The sequence below is a fragment of the Palaemon carinicauda genome, chromosome 24 (genome assembly GCF_036898095.1).
Source record: "Palaemon carinicauda isolate YSFRI2023 chromosome 24, ASM3689809v2, whole genome shotgun sequence".
Taxonomy (NCBI): Eukaryota; Metazoa; Arthropoda; class Malacostraca; order Decapoda; family Palaemonidae; genus Palaemon; species Palaemon carinicauda.
The window spans coordinates 64,400,198-64,421,557 of record NC_090748.1 but is presented as its reverse complement, the minus strand read 5'-3'; the positions used below and the strand labels follow the sequence as shown (position 1 = coordinate 64,421,557).

General features: G+C 36.5%; 1 protein-coding gene across 2 annotated transcripts in view; it reads right to left on the bottom strand.

Annotated features, from left to right (window-relative positions):
• LOC137618128 (uncharacterized) overlaps positions 1–21,360 on the bottom strand; it is a 226,530-nt gene that overhangs the window by 184,151 nt on the left and 21,019 nt on the right. Inside the window, exon 1 of one of the 2 annotated variants that reach the window (XM_068348145.1) lies at positions 19,792–20,090. The exons of the other annotated variant lie outside the window; for it this stretch is intronic. The gene's annotated coding sequence lies outside the window, so the exon portion shown is untranslated. Of the gene's footprint in view, positions 1–19,791; positions 20,091–21,360 lie in introns of those variants that run through there. 2 annotated transcript variants of the gene reach the window in all.

Genomic DNA, 21,360 nt, shown 5'->3' with positions numbered 1-21,360 from the left:
AAGCTCCTTGCATACTTTACAGTTTTCATCATATGTCTTATGATTCGTATCATTGTAATTCCTCATTGTACAGTTACGACACTTTAACGTATTTACACTACAATCCGTGGTTCGGTGTTCTTGGCTACACTTGGCACATAGGCCTACCTGACCCTTGCTACAACTATCGGCAGTATGACCAAATTCCTGGCATTTATAATATTGAAATACATTGTAGGAATCATAAATTTTGCAGCATCCTCCAAGCGTGGTATATACTCTATCGTCCCTTTTACGGAAAACTTTCCTGATAGTTGGACTACACTTTATAATGACATGTGATTTACTGCTTTGTCTTGATTTAAACTTCCTGATCAATTTAAAGTCCTCTTCATTTTCACATATATCATTCAACCATTCATTCTTCTCCATTATACTGGCAATTATATCATCTTCATTTTCATCTCTCTCTCTCTCTCTCTCTCTCTCTCTCTCTCTCTCTCTCTCTCTCTCTCTCTCTCTCTCTCTCTCTCTCTCTCCCATAAATATGGAATGAAAGATACAACAAAACCATAAATTCAAAGGATTACATTTCTTTTTACAAAAAATACCAAGCTCCCAATACCCTGAGAAAACTTCAAGAGCTGACAAGACTTTAGTTCACAGTGTTGCCAATTGAATTGCTTCATGATTTCCTAACAGCAGGAGTAAGTTGCATTTTTCATCTCAAGTAGGCTATAGTTACTAAGCTTTGGCCACGCGGCACGCGATGAGCGTCTAGGTAGAGAAATGACCAAAGACTATATACTGAAGGGAGATAGGAATTAGGAAGGCTTAAAATACGAATGTTAATATACTAGTTGCTAACTCCAAAGTGAATGCAATAGTTTGACCGCTCCGTGTTCAGATGGTATATCGTATGGTATAGGTATATCGCATGTCGTCTGTTTATTTTTAAAATTTGACAGTTGACACAGACGAAATCATGGCGCCAACAGTGAATAAGTCATACTAGTGTGTTCTTTGCAATAAACGAACAGAAACCGATCCTCATTTGGTGTATCACAGGTTCCCAATTATAAAAAACGGTGAGTACTAACAGTATAATACATGAACATTGTGCTACTCATGAGTAAGCCCCACTGATGTTGGGGCAAGACATCAGCAGTAGACCTACATTTTATTTTGTTTTAAGCTTCTCCCTTTTTTGTCATAAAGCTATCAAAATAATACATTTCTTAGGAGCTGACATATTTCGCGTTAGGAACATGTTTAGTGGTACGTATTATATTTAACTTTGATTTAACTTATAAGTGCATGAGTATTTCAGCGTGTTTGCACATCCAAGTAGCATTACAGGAGTATACAGTAGTTTCAACAAGTTATTTTGTTTGAGTGTTCCTTGTCTTATATTTTTTATTTCCTAAATAAAGACTAACATTTTACAGTATTTGTATTCTATATTTGTTTGTATTTGTGTTTTCATGTACATTGAGTGTGTGTTTACTGTCTGTGCTTTCTACTGTATGTTTGCATAATTGCTTTGTCTTATCTTTGCACTATGTACTTAATTCTTGACCATTTTCTTTTTTTAGTATTATGTTTTCTCATATTTATAATTACATTAGTTTATTAGCACGTAATTCAAGGTGCAATTTTGGATTGCTTGTGTTATTTTTTTCTTGGGGATGGGGGCTAAGTTTTTATATATGCAATATTAGTCACTTAGTTGGGTTTTTCTTATTTATGTACAGCATTATTTATTAAAGTTCTTTTGCATGTGGTTTTCGGTATGTTTGTATGCTACCTTATTTCTATTTCCAACTCCCATGTGATGCAATTTAACGAGTTGTTTTGTTCCTTATTTTTTTTTTATATTTATACATTTGTTAGTTTATATTTATAAAAAAGTATACATGAGTGCATCATGCATTTATTTTTCAATAAAATAAAAATTACAATTGTGTTTTATATACACTTAATATCTCCATTGTAAAGTGGCCTACAGACTGTAATTAAATATATGCCTACACATATGTACTTGTGGCTAAGTTTAACAAATCAGATATACAGTATGTTTTACTTTATTAGAACATTTAAAAATTATTGTAATATACAATACTTAAATTTAAATAGTGATTAAGTTTCTGAAAAATAGACTGAGAAACATAAGGATATGTATTCTTAACCTATTTATAAATTTATAATTTAGTTATCTAAAATTTAAAAATGTCATAAATATAAGAATAAAATAAACTGACGTAGTAATGCAACTTATGAACAAATATGTCGCAAATTTACAATCGAATTCCATCCTATACCATCCTATATTCCCGTAAGCATTACCGCTCTGAATGTTTAACCGTTCGCTCAATAGATTGAGCAATTCGTTTCGCATGGAATTATCTGGCATCTTTTATTCGCACACACATTTGAGTGGTATTAGGCTCAGCCTTCCTATCTTCCTTCAGTATATAGTCTTTGGCCACACCCAAACTCTACATATATAAGGTCGGCCGGACAGCGGTACGATTCAAGGCCAATTCACCCGACCCGTTTTTTTTTCGACAGGCAGGCCTTCGTTTAAGCGGCGTCTAGCTTTTTAACGTGTATTTAAATGCGACTCGTCAGGCTGACGGCGGCCCTCGGTCGTCAACTGTCCGAGTCAGCTCAGCTTTCTTTCCAAGAAACCTTGGCTGGTTTGATGACCGTTAGCCACCCAACCAACGGGTGTGAACGAGGACCCGTATCGTACCCGTTTGTTTCATAGCCTACAATCCCGACCTTTCCTCCTAGAGTCATAGAAAGTATAGTTAGTTTATTGTTGACACCATGGATAAGAGATTATTTGAACTTGTTCAAGAGTATGAGGAGATGTTTGACATAGCAAACAAGAAGTATAGTAATAATTTACATAATGAAAATATATGGAAAGTGATTGGAGAGGCATTAAATAAGGCAGGTGAGTATCATAATTTTAATATTTTTGGAATGGTGCAGAGAGTATAATGAAGTTGCATAACATTTTATATCAACACGGTTATCAACTAACATCTTATAGAGTCAAAATTATTGTAATTTAGTCTGTCCTCTCGTGACAGAGTTTAAATAAACAATGAAAACTGCTCTTGGGATAACGGATAGGGAACGCCTCATGTGAATGTATAACATTTCAATGGCGGTTAGCCACCGTCCAACCTGTCGGAAAGAAAACGGGTCGTGTTCTGCGCATGGCGTCATCAACGCCTTTGCCTTAAAAGGAACCCTGGTATATCTACCTTTATTCACTCTTTACCCATTTCTAATTGAATGATTTTCTGATTTGGATATTCTTTCTTATGGAAATTTGATATATTGTTGTTTACTATATCACTCTTCACCAATGTAACATTGTTAGTGAAAACATGAACCAAAATAATTTCAGTTCATTACTTATGTGAAGAATTTTTCTTCACTCTTCTTCTTCCTTTTGTATTTAGTCTCTCCTAATATTATTGTTACCCCTTAAATGTTCTCTCCTACATTAAGTTTTCTTTACCGAAACATCGGGAGAACTATTTTAAATCAACTAAACTTGTTGACAATAGCGTACGCCATGCTCGTGACGTTACAGTGTAGATACGCACAGCAAAAGCCTTACCCTGGCATATGATGGTTCTTTCCTCAAACTACGTGTGTAGAGATAGAATATTAAACTGGTTTTGAATATGAATTTCAATGCAGCTGACTTAAATGCAGCTTTTATTTCTAAGTACCAATTACGGTTTGTTAATTTTAAGATGTATGCCCATCGCACCAGCCCATTGCTACTTTCTTATTTCAGTTACTAATTTTCAGCAAGCCAGAATAGGTAGGATTATTGTATATGTAAACTCCCTTAGAGCAGCAAGTTTTCTCCAATTATTTTGTGCAAAATCCTGCCTCCTTTGGACTCCTTACAACAATATATTGCCCTGTCCTAAAGTCCCGATATGGCACCTTCACTGGGTTACTCACGCATCATGACCCTCACCTGTTTTGGAAGGTGAAGCCAGATGAACCCTCACGACCCTAGAGTTGGCCCATCGAGCAGTTGTGGCCGTCTGACCGACCTAGTCAGTGCATCTGTGCACCTCTGGCTCACACCCCCCACCCTCTGTCCCAAAAGTCAACTCACACCAGGACCTGCCGACTGGAGATAGGGAAGAACACGAGCCTGGTAAACCCTATTTGCCAAAAGTGAGGATTCCAGGGGTGGGCCAGTCAAGGGTGCATTGTGCAAACGAAGCAACTATTCGGTCAACAGTTATTTGAGGAGAAGCTTAGATTAATTTTTACTTGATATAGGTTTAGCTGGTTATATCTAGCTGTGTGCGGTGGGATTGTGTGTATAGTTTTTGTATATCATTTTTCCTTTCAAGACTAGCACAGTCTCGGTGTTGCCGGGCCATGTGTCCGACTCTATCTCAATTATTAACCATTGCAGAAGACCACGTATCTAAGCAATCACATTTTTATAAATATGTAACTTCCCTGGTAGTTACATATATATAGCTTAAATCCCGCGTTTCGATGCGGCACGACAGAAATTCAAATTCGCGGCGACAGTAGGTGGTCATACATGAGCGCCACCACTCGTAGGTTATCAAAACCATTACCCATCATCTTCAGAAATTCTCTGTCGTTAATCGTGTGAACACCTCAAGAAATTCTTTCGCTGCTAATAACTTTGTTCTACAATTTGGTGAAGTACCTTTTGTTGATTATTGTTAACGACTTTAGCCGCTTGTTTTGGATATTCTTCTGTACTTTTCACTTCGATTTATTAGACTTTGTTGGTTTGATTTGGACTGTTTTTCTGTTTTTTCAAAATGGCTGACTCTATCAGAAAGTGTGTGAAAGGTTGCAAGACACGTATGCCTAAAGCCTCTATTGATCCTTATTCAATATGCTGTGGTTGTAGAGGTCAATTTTGTACTTATAATAACAGATGTAACGAATGCATGTCTTTGTCTGATTCGGAGTGGATTGCTTTTGAATGCTATGTTAGGCGTTTGGAAAGAGATAGAATTAGAAGGTCTAGATCAGCTAGGGACGTACTTTTAAGATTTTGAGCTCAAATTTGGTTTTTCGGTTCGCTTTGTTTTGCATGCTATGTATTTTTTGAGTTGTTTCTTTTTCTGATGTTTTAAGTTATAAGTTTTTGTGCTAGATAAGTGATATAAGTTTGTGTGAGAATTGGGAAAATGTCAGTTGCAGTGTCAGAGAAGGTAGAAGGATGTTGTTTCCTGTGACCACGAGGGAATGCTATCCTTTGCGAAAGATTTTGATGATTGTTAAAAGATGAGAGTCAGCAGATTCGACACACGTAAGTCCTTATGTGTGAATGTTTGCGTTTGCATACGTGTGTGTAAATCTGTGAGAAGCTCAGAGAGAAAGAGAGGTTTGCGCACGCGCAGGAGCGGCGTCAATATGTTCGCAGAATAAGAGAAAAAAAGTTGGGAATGACTAAATGACAAGTTGTTTCATTGTGACTGATTGTGTCAGAGTTTTGTAAGATAGTTCTGTGGAAAAGATAAGTCAGAGATAATTAGTTTTTTGGCCAATGATTAGAATTTCAGTTACGATATTTTTGTCATATTAGTTACAGAATCAGTTATTGCTTCCTATCCCTAGGAGAATTAGGCTCATGCTGAATGTGCTTCTTGACTGATTATTATTATCATTATTATTATTACTAGCCAAGCTTCAACCCTAGTTGGAAAAGCAAGATGCTATAAGCCCAAGGGCTCCAATAAGGAAGAATAGCTCAGTGAGGAAAGGAAATAAATAAATGATGAGAATGAATTAACAATAAATCAATCTAAAAAGAGTAACAACGTCAAAACAGATATGTCCTATACAAACTATTAACAACGTCAAAAACAGATATGTCATATATAAACTATAAAAAGACTCATGTCAGCCTGGTCAACATAAAAACATTTGCTCCTACTTTGAACTTTTGAAGTTCTACTGATTCAACTACCCGATTAGGAAGATCATTCCACCACTTGGTAACAGCTGGAATAAAACTTCTAGAATACTGTGTAGTATTGAGCCTCATGATGGAGAAGGCCTGGCTATTAGAATTAACTGCCTGCCTATTATTACGAACATGATAGAATTGTCCAGGGAGATCTGAATGTAAAGGATGGTCAGAGTTATGAAAAATCTTATGCAACATGCATAATGAACTAATTGAACGACGGTGCCAAAGATTAATATCTAGATCAGGAATAAGAAATTTAATAGACCGTAAGTTTCTGTCCAACAAATTGAGATGAGAATCAGCAGCTAAACACCAGACAGGAGAACAATACTCAAAACAAGTTAGAATGAAAGAATTAAAACACTTCTTCAGAATAGATTGATCACCGAAAATCTTTTAAGACTTTCTCAATAAGCCAATTTTTTTTTTGTGCAATTGAAGAAGACACAGACCTAATGTGTTTCTCAAAAGTAAAATTTGCTGTCGAGAATCACACCGAAAATTTTAAAAGAGTCATACAAATCTAAAGAAACATTATCAATACTGAGATCCGGATGCTGAGGAGCTACCGTCCTTGACCTACTTACAATCATACTTTGAGTTTTATTAGGATTCATCTTCTTACCCCATAATTTGTACCATGCACTAATTTTAGCTAAATCTCTATTAAGGGATTCACCAACCCCAGATCTACATTCAGGGGATGGAATTGATGCAAAGAGAGTAGCATCATCTGCATATGCAACAAGCTTGTTTTTTAGGCCAAACCACATGTCATGTGTATATAGTATGAAAAGTAATGGGCCAAGAACACTACCCTGTGGAACACCGGATATCACGTTCCTATACTCAGTATGGTGCCCATCAACAACAACTCTTTGAGATCTATTACTTAAAAAATCAATAATAATGCTAAGAAACGACCCACCCACTCCCAACTGTTTGAGTTTGAAAACAAGGGCCTCATGATTAACACTGTCAAAGGCAGCACTAAAATCAAGGCCAATCATACGAACTTCCTGACCAAAATCAAGGGATTTCTGTACAGCATTGGAGATTGAAAGAAGGGCATCACATGCTCCAAGGCCTTACGAAAACCTAATTGCAAACTAGGGAATAGATGATTACCTTCAGCAAACCTATTAAGACGTTTTGCCAGAAGACGTTCAAAAACTTTAGATAATATGGGAGTTATGGAAATTGGGCGGTAATCAGTGGGACTTGAGCTACTACACACACATTTTTATAGAGGAGTAACATTACCAATTTTCCAATAAATGCTAAAAGCTCCTCTTCTTGCTAACTGGCGCAAAATAACAGATAACTTTGGATCTAAGAAATCTGCTGTCTTTATAAAAAACAAAGGAAAAATGCCATTTGGGTCTACACCTCCATAAGCATCAAGGTCCATCAACAGAGCTTTAATCTCACGAGATCGAAAAGCTAAACTAGTTAGTTTAGCCTCAGGAAAACAGGAATGAGGAAGTTCAAGTTTTTCATTACTCTGTTTATTGTCAAAAACATCAGCCAACATGGTTGCCTTTTCCTTTGGACAGTGAGTAACTGAGCCATCTGGTTCAAGTAAAGGAGGAACTGTTGCATCTACACCAAAGAATGCAGATTTAAGGGTAGACCACCATTTATGTTCCTGAGTTGTACCAGAAAGGGTTTCTTTTATGGTTAAATTGTACTCCTTTTCAGTTGAGGCATAAAGTCTCTGAGCAAAAGCTCGAAGCTAAGTATAGTTGTTCCAGGTCAAATCTGATATGTTACCCTTCCAAAGATGATAGGCCTCCTGCTCCTCCAAATAAGCACGTCTACAATCATCATTGAACCAAGGTTTGTCCTTCACTCGGTACCTTAGCACACGAGAAGGGATACGCCTATCAATTATGTTGACTAGATTCTCATTCAAAGGGACAACAGGATCTACACTACTATATAATAGTGACCGATTCAAGCACAAAAGATCATGCAAAATCCCATTCCAGTCTGCTTGGTATTTCATATAAATTTTACAAGAGTATGATATATCAGGGACAGGCTGCTCAGTCTTCCCTACTAATGAAATCAAGGCATGATCAGATGTCCCGACTGGAGAATCAACCATACTAGTTATAACGCCAGGGGAGTCAGTGTATACGAGGTCCAAGCAATTACCAGAACTGTGAGTAGCTTCATATATAATTTGCTCACAGCCTGATTCCGAGGCAAAGTCTAAAGCTCTTAAGCTATGGCGATCGGTAGGAGAGATAGAACTTAACCACTCCCTATGGTGAGCATTAAAATCACCAACAAAGACAAAAGAAGCCTTTCTATCATCTTGTATCTTAGCCATAATGGTAAGAAGACAATCGAAGATAGAATCATCCATGTCTGGATTCCGGTAAATGGAACACAAATAAAAGTTGTTATGTCTGCCACAAACTTTTATTACCTGAATCTCATGACATCCACATTGACAGCAGGACTTATGAGAAGCCGGGTACTCGGTCCTAATATACACTGCCATTCCCCTGGCCCTAGGGATGGCATTATGTTTCAACATTATTGGCTTCTCAAAACCACATATAAGGAGCTTAGAGGAGTGCCTCATATTAGAAACCAAAGTTTCTGAGCACAAAAGAATATCATACTGTCTGGACCCAACTGTAAGGTCTTGGATATTTGCACGAAGACCACGAATATTGCAATACAGAAGACGACATTGACGAAATCTAGGACGTACTGGTCCCGGACTTCGCTCAATGTCTCCAGGCAGCATAAGAATTAATAGAAATAAAAAAGAGACATCATACTTAAAAACTTGACTAACAAGAATTATAACAAAAACAATATGTACAGAATTATAAATAAAGTGATTCATGAAACCCATAGACTATAGTAAAAAGACGGAAAAAACAGGTCAACATGGAGGAGCCGATACACCATGCAAGGCTAAATACCCTCCAGGATAACCACTTCAACTGAAGGGAGGACAGTAAGGATGGTTTTGAGAAGAAAAAGAATCAGAAAAGGAAAAGACAACCTCTTGATAAACCACCAGGCATCCATGGCTCTTCTATTAAGCCTGCCCAACACACCATTTAAAAAAAACAAGAGGAAGAAAAAAAAAATAAGATAGAATAGTGTGCCCGAGTGTACCCTCAAGCAAGAAAACTCTAACCCTAGACAGTGGAAGACCATGGTACCGAGGCTATGGCACTACCCAAGATTAGAAAACAATGGTTTAATTTTGGAGTGTCCTTCTCCTAGAAGAGCTGCTTGCTATAGCTAAAGAGTCTCTTCTACCCTTACCAAGAGGAAAGTACACTGAACAAATTGCAGTACAGTAATTAACCCCTTGGGTGAAGAAGTGTTTAGTATCTCATTGTTGTCAGGTGTATGAGGAAAGACGAGAATATGTAAAGAATAGGCCAGACTATTCTGTGTAAGTGTAGGCAAAGAAAAAATAAGCCGTAACCAGAGAGAGGGATCCAATGCATTACTGTCTGGCCAGTCAAAGGATCCAATGCCTCTCTAGTGGCAGTATCTCAACGGGCGGGTGGTGCCCTGGCCAACCTACTACTATAAAAGTGAAGAATGTAGGAGTTTTCGTTGTTCTGGTTTCAGCCGTTGTGAGTAAGACAGATAGAATGATTTGTCCCGTAAATATATTGGGAAGTAAAATTTTTTTTTTCTTTTTTCTTTTTTTTGGGGGGAAATTGATTAAAGAGTTTTTGTTTATTGAACCTCAGTGACAGGTTATGGATAATTTATGTTCTGAGTAAAGTTTTAACGTAATTTGTAAACAGTTTGACTTTGGCGAAATTTTATAATGTTAAGTTTTAACGTAAGTTTACGTTTTCCACCTTGTATTTTTTTGTTGTTTGAATTTTAACGTAGATCTGATCGGAATACATTTTCTCTATTCTTAATTGCACTAGGAAGCTTCGGTTTCAAAGTAGATCTCCGTGATGTATTGTTAACACAAGAGCCTTTGTTTGCGTAATGTAGGGTAACTTGGTTGAATAAATGTCCTAGAATGATTGTTGTGTGTTTGCCAGAGTTCGAGTTTGGCCTAGTTGAGTACGAACACAAGAGATAAGACAAAACATGATAAGAGTATCAGACTGTTGTGAAAGGCACTGTATGTAAAGTGTGTCTCTGTTGTGAAACTTGTCAGAAAGCGTGATTTTTAGTTGTCGATACAAACAATGTGACAGCAGTTTGTCTAGATTGGTATTCGAACATTGGGCATCTGGAGAGTTTGAAAACATAGCCCCGATATCGACGTCGTCATGAGGGCGCGCTCAGGAGAGAGAGAGAGAGAGAGAGAGAGAGAGAGAGAGAGAGAGACTTTCTGCACTTGGGCGTTGAGATTGCCTTAGAGTTCTGGATGTCCCTTGTTGTAAGTTGACAGGTACTGATAAAAACCAGGGAATTTGGACGTTCCTGTAGAAAATGTTGAGGAATTGTTTTCTTTGTTCACCGTCTGGCTGGACTGGTGTTGTGTTGTGTTGTGTTGAGTTGTGATGCTTTCGCCCCGAAAGGAGGCCAGATTCTTTATGCTGACGAACCCTACTATCTCAGGACAGGTTGCTTTGTTATACTCGAGCAAGATGCTTTGAGTTAGACGAAAGACGGCCTTGGTTAGACCGCCGCCAGAATTCGCGCAATGAATGCGGGGGTGTGGGGAACACCCCAGCAGTGGGAGTGGTTCCGGCGTACAGGTTTCAAATTACCCCCTCCAAATCTTACCCCCCGGTAGTTTGAATCCGGTTTCAGGCTACCGGGGGTAAGTTGAAACCGGGTTTAAGCTAGCCCTGGGGGTAATTTGAAGCCAGTTTCAAGCTACCCCCCCCCCCTGGGTTTCAAACTACCCCCCTTGTTTTTGCGTAGTATCTCATCATTTATAAATATTAATCAACTGCTTTGGTCAGGGTCAACACAAAAATTTTAAGTTACATGTACGGTTTCCGCCAATTGTAGAATTGATTGAAGTCATGTATTTATCCGTTTATTGTCATATTCTTCTTTGCGATTATTATACTCGTACAGTGATGAAAGCACGATCGATACGGCCATCCTTCATGCGTGTTTTTTTTTTTTTATCAAAAAGAACTTAGGACACATTCAGTGAGTAAATTTGCATGATGTATAATACTAGTGCACATAAGTCTAGCGTTCCTTAATTCATCGTGATGACCACAAAGAGGACGATAGTTGCAATAATAATTTCTCGTCCTTGGGCCGCAAATCAACCCCCCCCCCCTTTTTTTTTTATCTGATTATCTTTTACGCGGTAGTAAGCCTTTGATCTCTGGTGTGTTGGGATGTATATAAACCCAGGTTAAACCGATCACAGCATCGCTTGTCCAAAAAGTCGTCAGTATGGCTGCTGAACGGAAATCTGACTACCTTGATATCATCTATGACTACGTAGTGAACACCAAGTGGGGCTTCGGAAAACGGAAAAGCCAATCTTGGAAGACTATACTCTGTTAAATTTACGAAGGTCAATGTGTATCTAAAGATAAAAACACACGGTGCCATATTTTCGACTTCGTAGTATAACTTCTCACCTCACTAAATTCTTTTTTAGTAATCCCCTTTGGGTATTGACCACTTATCAAAAAAAAAAAAAAAGAAAGAAAAAAAAATCTCTGCAGGCCACAGCCGAAACGTTTCTTTGTTTTCTTTTGTCATATCGTCTCTTACAGTAGTTATTCTATTATTTTTGTTGGCATATCAACATGCTCACTATATTTTCTTGTTATCAGTTTGCTTTAAATATTTCTTTAATGATACAATACCCATTTGCCCACTTGTTATTTTTGTATTCTAACTTTATATCTTTCCTTTATTTCTTTCTCCTTAATTGTTTCCCTTCCCAGTAGGGTTGCACCTTGGATAATAATAATAATAATAATAATAATAATAATAATAATAATAATAATAATAATAAGTAAGTATCGTATCCCTACTGTTGCTCTGTTTGCGGATGGATGACCTTACATTCTGGCTGACGAAAGGCTTATGGTGCTGTTTGTGTCTCCCTTGATTGGCTATAATCTTTGAAGCATCTCTGTTACAGCGTTTGTAATCTCTCTCTCTCTCTCTCTCTCTCTCTCTCTCTCTCTCTCTCTCTCTCTCTCTCTCTCCTACATCTGGGTGCGCAGCACAAGCTACTTTCGTCGCAGGTGGTTCCTGCCATTACCTGCCCGCAAGGCAAAGAGGTTTAATAAGGGATAATTTCTGACGAAAACCGATTAATGAATGTCCATCGCTGACCTGAGAAACTATATCCAAAAGGTAGCAATTTTGTGTCTCGTTTCTTTATAGTAGGACTGAATGATGTTACAAAATAATAACAAGTTGAAGTTGAGTTTTTATAGAATTAAAGTTCAAGTAATGGCATTAATTATAACTATAAAATTGCATTCTTTTCTCTTTATTTTCGAGACAAAATCTCGGAAATATGGTATGTGTATTTTTGTCTTTAAGTAGCCTACACCTCAAACTTCTTCGTAAATTTGAAAGAGTAAAGCAACAAAGTACAAATCTCGTTGTGGACCTTTGTGTCAATTTCTCCACGCATCTTGCCGTGTGAAGCACATGAATGGCATCTTTTTGAGATAAGAGAAAACTATTTTTTTTTCTTAAATACGAAAATAAAATTTTTTCATACTGCTGCGAATTCGCCAATTAAATGCATGATGCATGTGTACCCTGTCATATAGATTATTTTCTATTTCGATTGGGGGGGGGGATAACTTAAAAACATGGAGGGGGGGGGGTAGCTTGAAACCGGTTTCAAACTACCTCCCCGGTAATATGAAACCGGTTTAAAGTTACCAGGGGGGGGGGGGGTAGCTTGAAACTGATGGTAATTTGAATCCTTTACACCGGGGATCCCTGGCATGCCTCACTTAATGCAGAGTATAGGCATAGCCCAAATAATCTGTACTCGTACCATTTTGTTGTTTTTTGCATGGATACCAGCAGAAGTGTTCCGAGTGGAGGAACAGAGCTTTGCTTGATTATGATACTCTTTGTTGGTATGATACAGTTGGTTAACTGTTTGATGATGATGATGTGCATCAATTAATTTTTGATACAGCTGTTTAAAAGATGTTTCATTATCTTTAAAAATATTGAATACTATTTCCTTATGTTTGATGATGATCTTTTCTTGTGATTTCTTTTGCATATTATGGCCATACTTAATAGCTATTATTGTCACTATTTGATAATGACTGTAGTGGATCCAGGTATACCAACGAGATACGAAAGTATTTGTGGAGAGTGAATGTTGAGGATATGTGCGCATGTGTTGGTTTTCCCGGATTTTTTATTTATTTTTTTTTTGTGAAACTTTTCTTTTGGGTAATTTAAGAGTTTTTTTTTTTTTTTTTTTTTTTTTTTTTTTTTTTTTTTTTGCTAGCAATTATAATTTTTGGTTAGGAACATGACAGTACAATGTATTGTGTTTACCAGTACTATATCTTAGATATCTTTCAGACTGAGAATCCAATGAATGAGCCAGAGTATAGGCTTGACATATGAGAGCATTCATTATCTTTGTACGATGACTGCATTCACTAATGGACTGTAGGATTTAGACAGGTTAATTATTTTGAAATACAAAGGTTACTTTCTGTTGTATAAATTGTAATTTTGCAGTCACTGTCCTCTATGATATGTTTTCTTAATAAATCGTACAGTATTCATTCATGTTCATATATGAGAGGGTACATCATGGTTTTCAAATGTTAAAATAATCATGAAGGTTGGAAATTCTATGAACCTTCCATATTTCCTTAGGACACATATCCAAATTTCATCCTCACTAAAATCATAAAGCTCCCTCTTAAAGATTACTCCTCTTCCATAACTAAAATTCAAACGTGGCTTGATATCTCCCATTAAATTTTCTTCCATCTTCATATTACTTGGCACAAAAGACTGCATTCTAGATTTGGCATGAATTAAGATGGGTTTATTGCCAAATCTAGAAATGTCCCCACGTTCTATATTGCCTACTTTCTTTTGCATTAGTTTGCTAGATTTAAAATGCTTATAGTCTTCTCCCTTCGATGTTGTAATAAGCATCATTGGTGGATTAAGCTTTCTTTCTGATACAAAGTTTTTTGTTTTTCGTGTCCAAGGGTTCGGTGTGATACCAGTCACTCGGGCGATATATGGCAATATTCCCGGGAGCAGCATTGCGTAATGCTTTGGTGATTATCAATTTTCAATTTATAAATTTCAGAAATCACTTTAAAGGCCTCTTCATGATCATTAAAGCATATATATGCTTCCCATTTTTCATCTTCCTTGAAATTCATCCATATTTCCGTAATCTTACCATAAGTTTTAAAAGTCATCCATAACATTTCATAATTGCAGCATATTAGTATATCGCATATATGAATGACTTTCCATTACATTACCATTAAACTTCTGGACATTAGAGGAGTGGTCCTTTTTCGTTCCCAAGTCGTCAGCAGAATTATCCTTAAAGACTTGCAAGAGGTCGTCAATAGTGTAAGGGGGAGGGGGGGGGGGGGGTCAGCATATCCAGGGGAGGGGGGTTTGTCATTAGAGAGATCCATTTTAGAGAGAGTAGTTTATCGTTTGTGAGTGAGTTAGGTGATTTACCTGCTTGAAAATATCAATAAAGCATCATAAGTCGGAAAGGAAATTTGCAATCTCCATTATCGGCACAATGAGAGTTATGCTTCCCACATGATTCACTCCATATCTTACCCGAAGGATAGCACCAAAATAGATATAGAGGCACAGGTGTAAGCTAAATCCGTCTGTTAGGGCTGAGACTAAGGAACTATGGAATCATCCTCCCCATTTCCGTAATGATGTCCTTCCGGCCAGAAGCCGAAAGTCCTACGGTCCTACCCCAAGCATTGGATACCCCTGGATTTCGAAGACCCATGCTTGAGAATAGTTCCGCCAAAAAGTTCAAAACCATCTACGGGATGGCTGAGATCATCCAATACTCTCACATACAGCTTTGAATCCAAATACCTCCAACCCGTGACACCTCCTCCCATTCATCGAAGCAGGCAGCAATAACGGCAGTAGAAACATCCAAGCCATTAGAAAAAAAGATAAATATATCTGTTTACATATATACACATATACAGTATATAATGCGGGAAATTTTACTCATAGAGTTGGGACAGCAACACGAAAGAACGTTTATAAAACTAAGAGAAGGTCGAAGTAATATTCCGAGGCAGAAAAAGATGAGAGAGAGAGAGAAATTTAGGTTCGAACTGGGGGAGCAATTTCCCCAAGTTCTAGAGCTCTTTCGCCCGTCACAATGCTTCAACATGAAAAATATATTTCCAATCGAAGCACGATGACTTCGACAAGGCATTCCCTCGTTAAAAGAGGGACATCTAACAAGGGAAAGGTCGGAGAAGTAATAGTTTGAAGAAATACATTACAAGAATATAAGGAACCATAGAAAAATAGACATGTAAATGAAATAGAAAGATTTAACTGAACGATCATAGGCACATCATAGGATAGATTTGTGAAAGTATGCAAGAAGAATACTCGAGGAAGAATAGGTAAGCCAAGAAGAACAATCATGGGTGAATAATGAAATGAGAAGGGCAATAGAAAGGAATAATCTAAAATGGAGAAAATTGAATAAAAAAAGACAACACTAATAGAAAATGTAAACATAAATATGACAAAAGGGAGAAAGAAGTGCGAGAATTAACAACGAAGGAAATATCTCTTCCAAAACATATAATATACAAGAAGAAAAGAGACAACAATAAAAAGATATAAAGAAATATAGATACAGTATGAAATAGATCACAAAATTAATAACATTCGTGCATTTTTACAATAAAAATAAATATACTAAGTGAAGACTTTAAAGAGGATTTATTTCAATACTTTTAAAAAATAAAGATTAGAAGAAAATGAAACACAGATAAAAAAGGACAAATATGAAAGGACCTGGCATCGAAAAAAACCAAAACACATCAAATATTTCATATGCAGATATAGAGAAAACAATCTGATATAGTATTTATATGACACCGAGTTGGAAGGACGTTGCGATACAGCCCATTCCGTATTGAGTAAATATGATAAATGTGACAGAATTAGAAATATTGCAGAACATTTACATAGGGAGGTCGCAGGTTGGCCAAGGCACAAGCCACTCGTTGAGATACTACTACTAGAGAGTTATTAGGTCCTTTGACAGTACTACATTGGATTCATCTCTCTGGTTGCGGCCCATTTCATCTTTGCCTACACATACACAGAATAGTTTGGCCTATTCTTAACACATTCTCCTCTTTCCTCATACACTTGACAACACTGAAATTACCAAACATTTCTTCTTCTCTCAAGAGGTTAACTACTGCACTGTAAGTGTTCAGTGACTACTTTCCTTTTGGAAAGGGTAGAAGAGACTCTTTAGCTATGGTAAACAGCTCTTCTAGGAGAAGAACACTCCAAAATCAAACCATTGTTCTCTAGTCTTGGGTAGTGCCATAACCTCTGTCCCATGGTCTTCCACTGTCCTGGGTTAGAGATCCCTTGCTTGAGGGTACACTCGAGCACACTATTCTATCTGTTTTTCTTTCTCTTGTTATTTTGAAGTATTTATCCTGTTGTTATTTTCAAGTTTTTATAGTTTATATAAAAGATTTATTTTAATGTTAGTATTGTTCTTCTTGTAGTTTTTCCTTATTTCCTTTCCTCATTGGGCTATTTTCCCTGTTGGGGCCCTTGGGCTTATAGCATCCTGCTTTTCTAACTAGGGATGTAGCTTAGCAAGTAATAATGATAATAATAATGATAAAGGACTGAAACTGGGATATGTAGGAAATTAGTATATGAATGATTAAATGCACACAGCTATTGGCATGTCAAGGGGAGAGATAAGGAATTCCCTCTGAAATCAAGGGTGATAAACGGGAAGCTGCATTACTTGCTTAATTACTTCTGTAGCTCTTAATGAAAAACCGTGGTTTTGAATAATGTAACTTTGTCTTTACTAAAGAAAAGAAAGTAATGGTGGAAACGCCAGTATGTATTTGCAAGAGTTAACCTGAATATAAGTCAATATCAAACAAATGACAAAGATAGAAATAAAACCCGGAGCAAGACCATAAGATACTGATAAGTGGAAAGAAGACTTGGGCAATAAAGCGAACTTTGGATAATACAAGAAATTAAAATGATAAAGCGAAGGGGAATAAATATATGGTAATACTTTTGCATTAGAAATTTTTTCAGAGCAAAAATTGAAAATCACAATAGACATACTGGAAAAAGTAATGATTTTATTCATTTGCAAGACCTAAGTCGAAGTAATTTTTATTTTTCCAGGAAATAGAAAGGAAGGAAGTGAATTTATAAAGTTACAACAACCTTATGGAGTTGATTGAAATAAAATAATGGGGAAAAGCATATTCAATGAAGACAATATAGGCTTCAAAAGTAAGATTAAGACCAATACCGTACTAACCGAGAAAAAAAAAAAAAAAAAAAAAAAAAAAAAAAAACGCGTACCTGGAGAAATGTAACAAACAGTTCAAACATTTATGTATTGTTTCTGACGGTTTCCGTCAGCCCTCCCCCTCCTCTTTTTTTGTTTGTTTGTTCTGTCCGGTATAATATATGCCGTATAAGGCCGGACAGCCACCAATTATTGTACTTTCAGTAATCGTACCTTTGTGCTTTGAAGATTGCTATTGTGATGTGGAGAAAAGAAGACGCATCAGGCAACTGACCCCTTTATGTAGGGATAACGGTGGGATAGAAAGAAGAATGTGATGGCAATCTTTGGTAGTTACGTATTTATTTATGATTTACGGGAAAATGTTCGCTTTGGCAGCCAGTTTTTCGGGAACATAGGACACCTCTCATAAAAAAAAAATAAAATAAAATAAAATAAAACGTAGCTGAGGCCGTGTTTGGTCAAACGTTGGGGCCGAACAGTCTTTGACTATTTTCTGTAATAAGCTTGAAATAATAACTTCTTGTGTTTTTCTTATTACCTTCATTACGTAGCAAAGGTAATGAAGACAGAAATCAAGACGTTATAAAAGAAACACATTATTGCTGTGACAAAAAAAATGTAACGAAAGCATACTGGAATGAAACAAAGCTGTTAAGAAAATAAACCAATATATTGCACGATATTGTGATCAGAACCAAAAATATACTACATATAGAAATACGCAATATAAAAAAGTAGAAAGATATTAGAGACAAGAAATGACAGAAAAGCTAAACCAATGAAAGAGAAGACCAGCACCTCAACTGTGAAAATATTGAGACCCGGGGTGTAATAAAAGAAAAAGAAATGAAAGAACTAGAGAGTATACAGTGCAAAATTATGAAAGGAATGTTTGAACAGGTTGCTACCACACCTTACTGGGGGCTAATAGCAGAAACAAAAATAGAATGGAGTCTAAAAAAAGTGATGCTATTTCCTAACATCATAACATCAAATGACAAAGAGCTAGTTAAGGAGGTAGTGGAAGATCAAATAAGAGAACCATATGGGGAATGTTGGGGGAAAAGTACCATAGAAATATGCAATAAATATGATATTAAGATTGAAGAAGTAAGAAAGTATAAAAAGCAAGAACTAAAAAAAAAAGAAGTAAAAAGTGAAGTGGCAAATGAAATTAAAAGGAAAATAGAAGGAAAGAAAGCAGAGATGACCAAACTGAGGTTTGTGAATAGTAATGGTAGAAAAGATTACATAGAACTTAACACTAATGAGGCCGTAATAGTTATAAAAACAAGGTTAAATATGCTAGAATTAAAAGAAAATTATAGAAACAGGAATGATAATGATAGGCTTTGTGTGTTGTGTAGGGAGGCAGAGGGTACTACTGAACATATTTTCAACTGTAATGAGTTAAGGAAATTTAGAAATAATAACAGAAATAGAGAATTTAGAAAACCCAACTAAAGATGTTGCCATGTATATTGGATAAGTCCTAGAAGTTAGAAGAAAAAAGTATGCAAGCTGTGTAGGAGGTAACTAATGATAATGAATGATCTGCAGATTGCAGCGCTTTGCACTCACTACGCTTCTTCTAGTAGTGTGCCCACAATCAGTGTTGTGGAGAGAGCAACGAGGAACCTGAAACCTGAACCGGAAAACCAACACCCCATGAACGAAATAAAAAAACAATAAAGAAAATAATAAACCAATTCAAAAGTAAAAAAAAAAAAAAAAAAAAAAAACTATTGATTCTACTCCTCCTCCCCTTCCAAGCTCAGTCCTGATGTCACTGGATTGTTTGAGAGGGGAGAAGGGTATTGTGATGACATAAAAATATGCAATATACAAAGATATAAAATAAACCAAAAATAAGGATAATTCAAACCAAAAGGGACAGGAAATCTACATCTAATAAAGGAATAGACCAACACCTAAACAAAAAACTTTCACCATAAAAAAAAAAAAAAAAAAAAAAAAAAAAAAAAAAAAAAAAAAAAAAAAAATCGGGTATTATCTCTTCTCTCGTTCAAGGTTTCGGCCCTTTCAATGCTATCTGGTCCAACGGTGCCATATTTTCCCATTGGGCCACTTTGGCGTTATGCCAGATGCACCCAAACATAGTCGAACTTGGACATTCAAGATGTATGGATTTAGTACGCTGTTTATGGGTTACGTATAAGGTACTTATGTCTAACGGACATGCCACAGTCAGCAGGCCGTCAGGCCCCAATTACGTACACTTCGCTGACTATGGCCATGTAGGGGTCGAACACCACCCAGACTCTATGGCGCCATATGCACTTACCTTCCCGATTACGTTTTACTTGAAATGCGGCAGTGCCCTAAAGTTTTACTTATTCGGTTGTTAAATACCACGAAAGCCTTCGCACGGCTGATACGGCAGCAATATATGTGAATGTGTAACCCCTAGTTTAAGCCTCAACCACGAGTCTGATTCAAGGACGGTGAGGAAGTTATATCACACGTTTGAACAGATGAGCAGTGGAGATCAAGAAACAGTACTGTGGTTCTCACAGATGCAAATAGTTAAAAACACTATGAAATCACATGACACCATTAACACGGTCAATAACAAAGTTCTTGTTGGTCCTGCTGTGTGCCAGGGCTTTATCGTGCGATACAGGACTAGGAAAGTCATTTAAGTAAAAGTAATACTCACAAACGTGGAAAAAATATCGTTTGAAACAACTTTAGCATGATATCTTATCTCTGTGACAAGAGCTCTTACATAAAATTCATCCTCGTGACAAAATGTTTCTTGTGTTTCTTCTTTCATCTATAACTGTTTAAATCATTAGAAAAATTATGCAATCGATCAAAATTCATCGTATGTAGACTAACAGGCATAGGCAAAGACAAATCTTATTCTATTTCATTCTTATGTAAAACCTGTTTTGAATTATATTTCTGCAAGATTCCAACAGGAAAAAGACATTCTCAGAATGTTGCTCTTATTATCCAATTTTAGTGGTTGTTATCTTTCAAATGAAAAGAAATCCAAACGTCTAATTTTATTAATTTGATAATATACAGTATACTTGAACAATTCTTCGGCACTTAGATTGTGTTCCTAAAAGATCACAAGATCTGTTGAGATTTATTAAAAAAAAAAAAAAAATATTGGGAATTCCAAAATGTAACCAACGATCGTTGGCTAAATAGATTGCTTGTATAATGTAGACGCTTTTTTTTTTTTTATTTAAAATGTGTACATAAATCATACCCGCAATTTAATAATTTGCATGTTGATTTTATTGACTTAAAGTTTAAATTGTTAAGTTGTAGTAGGCTACTGTATGTGGATAATTTGTATGTGGTTTAGTATTGCAGTAATGTATGTATGATTGAACGTCTAAATGAAACACAAATATAAATCAATTGGAAGTAAACTATTTACCCTCACCCCTGATATCGGCAATCGACCGTGATTATACACAAGAACATGTGGTAAAGAAATATGGACAAATCAGCAGGTTTTCTTCTTATCGCTGTTGAGGCTACGGGTCAGATTGCAAATTCTGTTATGAAATACTTTCAGCATGATTGCAGTCTCTTGCCTGACATGAAAACCAACCTTGCATAAATAAAATCTCCTACGAGTTTGTTGCTTTGAAACGTGGACAAGAATGTGATGGCAAAGCAGAAATGTCATCTGGAACAAATGAGAGTGCAGGTCTCAAAAATGAAACAGCTCCATTGGCACTTTAAACCCGTTCTTCTGCTTACCAGCATGATTTGTCAATAGCATCCTCACGTAAGCAAAACGTGATGTACATGCTAAATAAAAAACATTCATGCAAGTGAATGAGAAAAAATATCCTTGTATAAATGAAAAAGGTTTAATCAATAAAAC